Consider the following 7,716-nt stretch of genomic DNA (forward strand, 5'->3'; position numbering starts at 1 on the left):
AAAGCATCCACAAACCATCACCACCATGCTTGACCATTAGTATAAGGTTCTTACTGTGGAATGCAGTGTTTGGTTTTTCGCCAGACATAATGGGACCCATGTCGTCCAAAAAGTTATACTTTTGATTGATTTGTCCATATAACATTCTTCCAAGAATCTTGATGATCATCCAGTTGCTTCCAGTGGATTTTTTGACAAACTTGAGTCAACTTTTAAGATGAGATGGGTCCCATTATGCCTGGCGAAAACCAAACACCGCATTCCACAGTAAGAACCTTATACCAACGGTCAAGCATGGTGGTGTTAGTGTGATGGTTTGGGGATGAACAACATTATCTTACAAGATCTTACATTGACACTGCCTTCCCACAAAAGAATGACCGCAGCAGGTCGTAACGGTATTGTTTATTGTTGTTCTTCAAATTATATAATGTGCCAAATAATAATTTATTAATTCTGTGTGTATTCATTGTGTTAACTTTTCAAATGTGTCACCAAATCTTTTTGAAATCGGAGCATATGCACCTGCAATTCTACAACATGAGCGTTGTAACCCCGGCAGCTTCACCCAGGAGATCTGTCATTTTCCTGCCACCACACTGTGATCCGTGGCATTTTGAAGCTTGAGATTGGTTTCATAAGGGTCCGGAACCAAGGTGATTGGATACGCATTTGTAAAGAAATGCCTCTCACGGGGCCTCCCGGGTGGCGCATTGGTCTGTGCCACCATAGATTCTGGGTTCGAGCCCAGGCCCTGTCGCAGCCGGCTCGACCGGGAGGTCCATGTGGTGATGCACAATTGGCCCAGCGTCGTCCGGGTTAGGGAGGGTTTGGCCGGCATTGATATCCTTGTCTCATCGCGCACTAGTGACTCCTGTGGCGGGCTGGGCGCAGTGCACGCTGACCAGGTCGCCAGCTGTACGGTGTTTCCTCCGACACATTGGTGCGGCTGGCTTCCGGGTTGGATGTGCATTGTGTCAAGAAGCAGTGCGGCTAGGTTGGGCTGTCTTTCGGAGGACGCATGGTTTTCGATCTTCGCCTCTCCCGAGTCCGAATGGGAGTTCCAGCGATGAGACAAGACTGTAACTACTACCAATTGGATACCACGAATTTGGGGAGAAAAAAGGGATAAAAAAAGAAATGCCCCTCACGACTAGAGTGGCGTGCAGCCACGGCAGACTGGACAGGCAAGTTAATTCCTGATAAATGTTTATGAACTCAATTGTCAAAAGAGCAGCACGGCAACTTGTAGCGCTGTTTTGTTCATAATAATTGTAACCAAAAAAAATGTGCTGTCCCTGTTGCAGAACGCTTTCTTATACCTTATACCTTATACCCCCCAAAAGTACATGTGAAATATGAAGAATTACAAATGCATTTACAAATGTATGTCAGGCACTAAAAAATACATTTCAAAATGCATAACAAATGACATTTTACACGATTAAATATTACACGTATTTTAAAATGCATCCCCAAATATATTTTAAATGTATACAGTGGCTTGCGAAACTATTCACCCCCTTGGCATTTTTCCTATTTTGTTGCCTTACAACCTGGAATTAAAATAGATTTTTTGTCACGTCCTGACCTTAGTTCCTTTTTTATGTCGCTATTTTAGTTTGGTCAGGGCGTGAGTTGGGGTGGGCATTCTATGTTTTGTTCTGTGTGTTATAGTTCTACGTGTTTGGCCTGGTATGGATCCCAATCAGAGGCAGCTGTCAATCGTTGTCTCTGACTGAGAACCATACATAGGTAGGCCTGTTTTCCCACTATGGGTAGTTTTTTTCTGTGTCTGTGTTTTCACCATACAAAACTGTTTCCATTTTCATTTCTTTCCCTCACATTGTTATTTTGTATTTTTGTGTTCTGATATAATAAATTATCATGGACTCTTACAACTTACAACACTGCATTTTGGTCCGATCATTTCTACTAGAAGTTTGTTACATTTTTGGGGGGGGTTGTAATCGTTTGATTTACAAAACGTGCCTACCACTTTGAAGATGCAAAATATGTTTTATTGTGAAACAAACAAGAAATATGACAAAAAACAGAACGAGTGTGCACAACTATTCACCCCCTTTCGCCAAATAATCCTCCATTTGCAGCAATTACAGCCTTGCAGACCTTTGGCATTCTAGTTGTCAATTTGTTGAGATAATCTGAAGAAATTTCACCCCGTGCTTCCTGAAGTACCTCCCACAAGTTGGATTGGATAAGGTCAAGCTGCTCCCACAACAGCTTAATAGGATTGCGATCCGGTTACTGTGATGGCCACTCCATTATAGAAAGAATACCAGCAGACTGCTTCTTCCCTAAATAGTTATTGCATAGTTTGGAGCTGTGCTTTGGGTCATTGTCCTGTTGTAGGAGGAAATTGGCTCCAATTAAGCAATGAATAGCATTGCAAAATGGAGAGATAGCCTTCCTTCTTCAAGATCCCTTTTACCCTGTACAAATCTCTCACTTTACCACCACCAAAGCACCCGCAAATAATCACATTACCTCCACCATGCTTGACAGACGGCATCAAGTACTCCTCCGGCATCTTTTCATTTTTTCTGCATCTCACGAATGTTCTTCTTTGTGATCCGAACACTTCAAACTTAGATTTATCTGTCCATAACTCTTTCACAATCTTCCTCTGTCCATTGTCTGTGTTCTTTTGCCCATCTTAATCTTTTCTTTTTATTGGCCAGTCTCAGATGACGTTAGATTGACAAGAATTTAATCTTTCAACGATATAAGACACCTATATTTACCTAAATGTTTAATATCCATATTTTTTATGATTATTTATTTGAATTGCGCGCCCTCCATTTCAAATAAACGTGAATTGTGTCCCGCCCGCTAGCGGAGCAATCAGCCAAGGCTGCCATAAGGGTGCCATGGCAACTATGTATCATAATGTCATATATTGTCTTTCATCAGATGGCGTCATTCCTACGTGATGCTAATCCCTCAACCGATCTGTCTTGTAGGACTTGTAACGTATATGAAAATGTTTATTTTCCAGAGCATCCACCATTCAAAAATGAAAACATAGTTCCTAATTGTCCCCCACAATGAAATCAGGGAGGGAACTTTGGATCTGTCTCCGTACGTTAGTACGTTAGTACGTTTGTTGGTTCATTCATCACACAATATCTCAGACAGCATTGGCACAATTTTGATGAAACTTGGGTGAATGAGGCGTCTTGCCATGGAGATCCGGCATTTACAAAATTACACTGATTGGGCCAAGGGGGGCACTGCATCATCTATGACATTTTTACTGTTGCCTTGTTTATAATATCACTGCACTCGCGCATATCTCTACACAAAGTAAACAGAATAACTAGCTAAATTGTTTTAATCGCTTGTAATTGTGGGGAAATACAAACAAAGTGGTGGATTTGAAATTCATGCCAACTTTCGTGCCCATTGTCAAACTTCAAAAATAAGGCTCATTGAAGCACACAACTCCTTAGCTAAATGTGAAATGGTGCAACTAAGACTTCACTAACCAAAACAAGTCAACATTATATCCTTGCTTCAGGTCCTGAGCTAGAGGCAGTTAGATTTGTGAGTCAGATGTCATTTTAGGCAGAAAAAAAGGTCTGATCCTTAACCACAACCCTGACAAATAGGATCTGCTCCTATTAACATTCCTGGGTTTCAATGCCTAGTTGAAAGTGTGTTACCGTTTTCTCTGGGCTCAATGCCAGGTTTCTATGCTATTGTGCTCTGGTTTTTCATTGTTGTACTTCATTGTTTGTAATGTTAAATCTTCTTCTCATATTCTCACTACATGCCTCCATGGAAGGCTCCAGTATCTTCCTAAAACCCTGATTATTTTCTCTTCTGTACAGTGTGCTCAATCTACTATACCTGCTCTTTGAAAACTCTCTGGAGGTCGTCTTTTGTTTACATCCAGCTACTGTGAGTAATTCAACACAAACAATCAGGGGAGTAGAATAATGGCCTGAACACAGGGAGACAGGCAGATATCGTCAAAAGTGACCTGTCCATAACCCTATATCAGGGCTGCCCAACCTACTTCCTGGAGATCTACTGTCCTGTGGGTTTTCAGTCCAACCCTAAATTAACACACCTACAACACACCTACAAGACCGTAACTAGCTGAATCAGATATGAAATGAGAAATTAGGGTTGGACTAAAAGCCTACAGGACAGTAGATCTTCAGGAAGAGGGTTGTGCAGCCCTGCCCTACATGTTTCCCAGGGATTCTGAAATCTAAGCAGACAAAAGAGCATTAATAAATAATTAACGGTGTCATAACAAGTGTCATAATTTCAATGTTACAATATTATGTACGCCACACTTCGTGCCTACTGCCTACTAGGCCTTTTCTTCACACATAGTCCTCAACCTGAGATTTTTGTTATTTTGTGCTCTTGTGTGTTTTATGGCAATTTCTGTTGTTTTGTTCTATCCCACCTCCTCTCATAGGTCAGTCCAGCTGATCTATACCTATGGGAAAATGTATGATACCATTGTAGGAGTAGCAGTAGTTATATTGTAGATCTAGGCTACTGTAACAGTAAAGTGGTATTAGTCGTCTAGTCGTCTGGAGTTGTAGGTGTATTGGTTCTCAACACCTCCAAAACCTTTGGAAGATCAAATTACTATTTAAAGGTTCATGTGAATGTGCCGCTCCTCCTCAAGTTTTAGAGTAGAGATCTCCACAACATTGAAGTGTATTAACACAGAACTCTAGAAGGCTTTATAGATACTCATGATAACATCAGTCTCTGTTGTCTCTCCTTCAGGATCATCATATCACAAAGAACTGGATTACCCTGGTGGATAAGAAACTGAGCTGCACCATCCTGTTCCTGACTGAGGCAGACGGTCAAACCACCATAACCTTCTGGAGATCCAGGCAATCATGTGATGAGGATGACTTCCACATCACCGTGAGTCAACTTTTTCCCACAGAGACACAAACTACAAGTAATGTGTAATGGAAGTCTTAAAAGGATTGACGAGGACAACCATGTTTGTTTACAAATATCTTAGCAACCTAAAGCCTGTTTTGAGAGTTGTTCCCCTTTTACCTAAATAGATGTATTCTGTAGAATAAAGTTAGAGATGAGTTGAGGGTGGCAGGTAGCCTAGCTGTTAAAGAGCATTGGGCCAGTAACCGAAAGGTCGCCGGTTTGAATACCTGTGCCGACGAGGGGAAAAATCTGGCGATGTGCCTTTGAGCAAGGCACTTGCTCAAATGTAAGAGTTATCTCAAGCACATGTCCTGTAACAGGAACCAAATTGTCCAACGTGGATCAGGCACTTCGTCTTTTATTTTATTCTTGCCGTTGAACAGGTCAAATATGATTGAATTCAATGAAATTGAATTGATATTGTGATACATGTTATATGGAAGGTTGTATCCTTAGCCTACAACAGGTGACTGTGGAACAGACCCATATGGAAAAGAATCATGAAAATGAAATAAGAATCTTGTATGGCAGAAGAATATTATTTGTACAGAAATATAATAAATAATCTGGTAAGATTGTGTATGTTTTTCCTTATGTCAGTGGTGTATTTGTGTGTGTTAACTTAACTAGATAGCTATATGCCTTACATGACATCTATATTATAATATGCTAAGGAATTCTAAGCTGCTGAAAGATCTCCTACTATTTTGGGACGATTTTCTTAATTTTAGGCTCAAAAGAGGCATGTCTTCCCCGCACATGGGATTATCTACTTTATATTCCGCTGTGTTTTGCATTTGTGTTTATTTCCCTGTTTTTGTGTTTGGAATGGCATGGTTACTATTGCATCATCCTGACAATACTAGGCTACAAGGACGTAACTGAAGACAGGAGTTTTTCAAATTCAAACTGTCATAATTATTGCATCATAATTTATACCATGATGACGTCACTCGGCCTATTAATTCACTATGCTCATTGACTGGAAATTACAAATTACCACGGCAATTATGCTTCACAATAGTAATATTAATTGTGCAACATGCAGCAATCCACATACAGTAGTAGTATTAACTGCGCAGCTGTGCTTATAGTTTATGGTGGGCCCGTGCATAAAATCTTCAACAAATCTCATGACCCGCTGCCCTTTTTTCACCAATTCTTAAATTATCAAAATCCTATCAAATAATGCTGTTAAATAAAGCAAGGTGTATAATGCGTCAAATAATCACTAGGCCTAAAACATAGGAAATAAACGTGAGCTGGTAGATAAACTGGAGAGATGGAAATTAAGCCTACTCCAACGCTTGGATGTCATCGCATCAGTGCGAGCTACAAATTATAGCTGGTCACTTCACTCAAAATGTTATATTTTTGGGGCAGCTAAAACTATGATTTGGTTAAACAGTAGCATCCTGATTCCTGAATGAAAGTGTTTGCTCTGCCCCTGTTTCTCTCTGTGCGCTCAGGGTAGCCTATGTGGAGAGAAGGGTAGAAAGAGAAAAAAATGTAATAATTGTGCAACATTTGAAAATGTTGTGGTTTTAGTTTCCAGTTTCCCCTTCCTAATTAATAAGCTGGCACCGACAGATATGGCAGCTCTGCTTCTAGCTCCTAAGCAACCTTGCAATTCTAAGATTAAAAAAATAAAAAATAAATGTTAACTAGGCAAGTCAGATAAGAACACTTTCTTATTTACAATGACAGCCTACTGGGGAGAAGTGGATAACTGCCTTGCAGAATGACAGATTTTTTACCTTGTCAGCTTGGGAATTCGATCCAGCAACCTTTCGGTTAGTGACCCAACACTCTAATCACTAGGCTACCTGCCGACCCAAATACTACTGCACTGTTGTTAGATACGACTGCACTGTTGGAGCTAGGAACACAAGCAACTTCACTTGTGGATTAATTTGCTCAGGCCTATATCTCTTTGTGTACAGACAGATAGCCTTCTTCTATCTGTCTGTACACAAAGACATGTAGGCCTGAGCAAATTAATCCACAAGTGAAGTTGCCTATCTGTTTGTATACACTATATATACAAACGTATGCGGACACCCTTTCAAATTGGTGGATTCAACTATTTCAGCCACACCCGTTGCTGACAGGTGTATAAAATCTATCACACAGCCAAGCAATTTCCATAGACAAACATTGGCAGTAGAACGGCCTTACTGAAGAGCTCAGTGACTTTCAACATGGCATCGTCATCGGAGGCCTCCTTTCCAACAAGTCAGTTCGTCAAATTTCTGCTAGAGCTGCCCTAGTCAACTGTAAGTGCTGTTATTGTGAAGTGGAAACGTCCAGGAGCAACAACGGCTCAGCAGCAAAGTGGTAAGCCAGACAAGCGCACAGAACGAGACCGCCGATGCTGAAGCGTATAATGTGTAAAAATCAACTGTCCTCGGTTTCAACACTCACTACCGAGTTCCAAACTGCCTGTGGAAGCAACGTCAGCACAATAACTGTTTGACGGGAGCTTCATGAAACGGGTTTCCATGGCCGAGCAGCCGCACACAAGCATAAGATCATCATGCTCAATGCTAAGCATCGGCTGGAGTTGTGTAAAGGACTCTAGAGCAGTAGCAACCCGTTCTCTGGAGTGATGAATCCCGCGTCACCATCTGGCAGTCCGACGGACAAATTTGGGTTTGGCAGATACCAGAATGCTACCTTCCCAAATGTATAGTTGCAAATGTAAAGTTTGGTGGAGGAGGAAAAATTGTCTGGGGCTATTTTTCATGGTTCAGGCTAGGCCCCTTAGTT

At 41.1% G+C, this 7,716-nt stretch overlaps 1 long non-coding RNA gene across 1 annotated transcript; it reads left to right on the forward strand.

Moving 5' to 3' along the window:
- The first annotated feature begins 3,299 nt into the window (after positions 1-3,299).
- On the forward strand, positions 3,300-5,520 carry LOC149982651 (uncharacterized). Its single transcript, XR_016497426.1, has 2 exons — positions 3,300-3,924; positions 4,777-5,520. It is a non-coding gene; the product is annotated as an uncharacterized LOC149982651 (long non-coding RNA).
- Positions 5,521-7,716: the final 2,196 nt, after the last annotated feature.

The sequence above is a fragment of the Oncorhynchus mykiss genome, chromosome 7 (genome assembly GCF_057628025.1).
Source record: "Oncorhynchus mykiss isolate SJ-2025 chromosome 7, ASM5762802v1, whole genome shotgun sequence".
NCBI classification, from domain to species: Eukaryota; Metazoa; Chordata; class Actinopteri; order Salmoniformes; family Salmonidae; genus Oncorhynchus; species Oncorhynchus mykiss.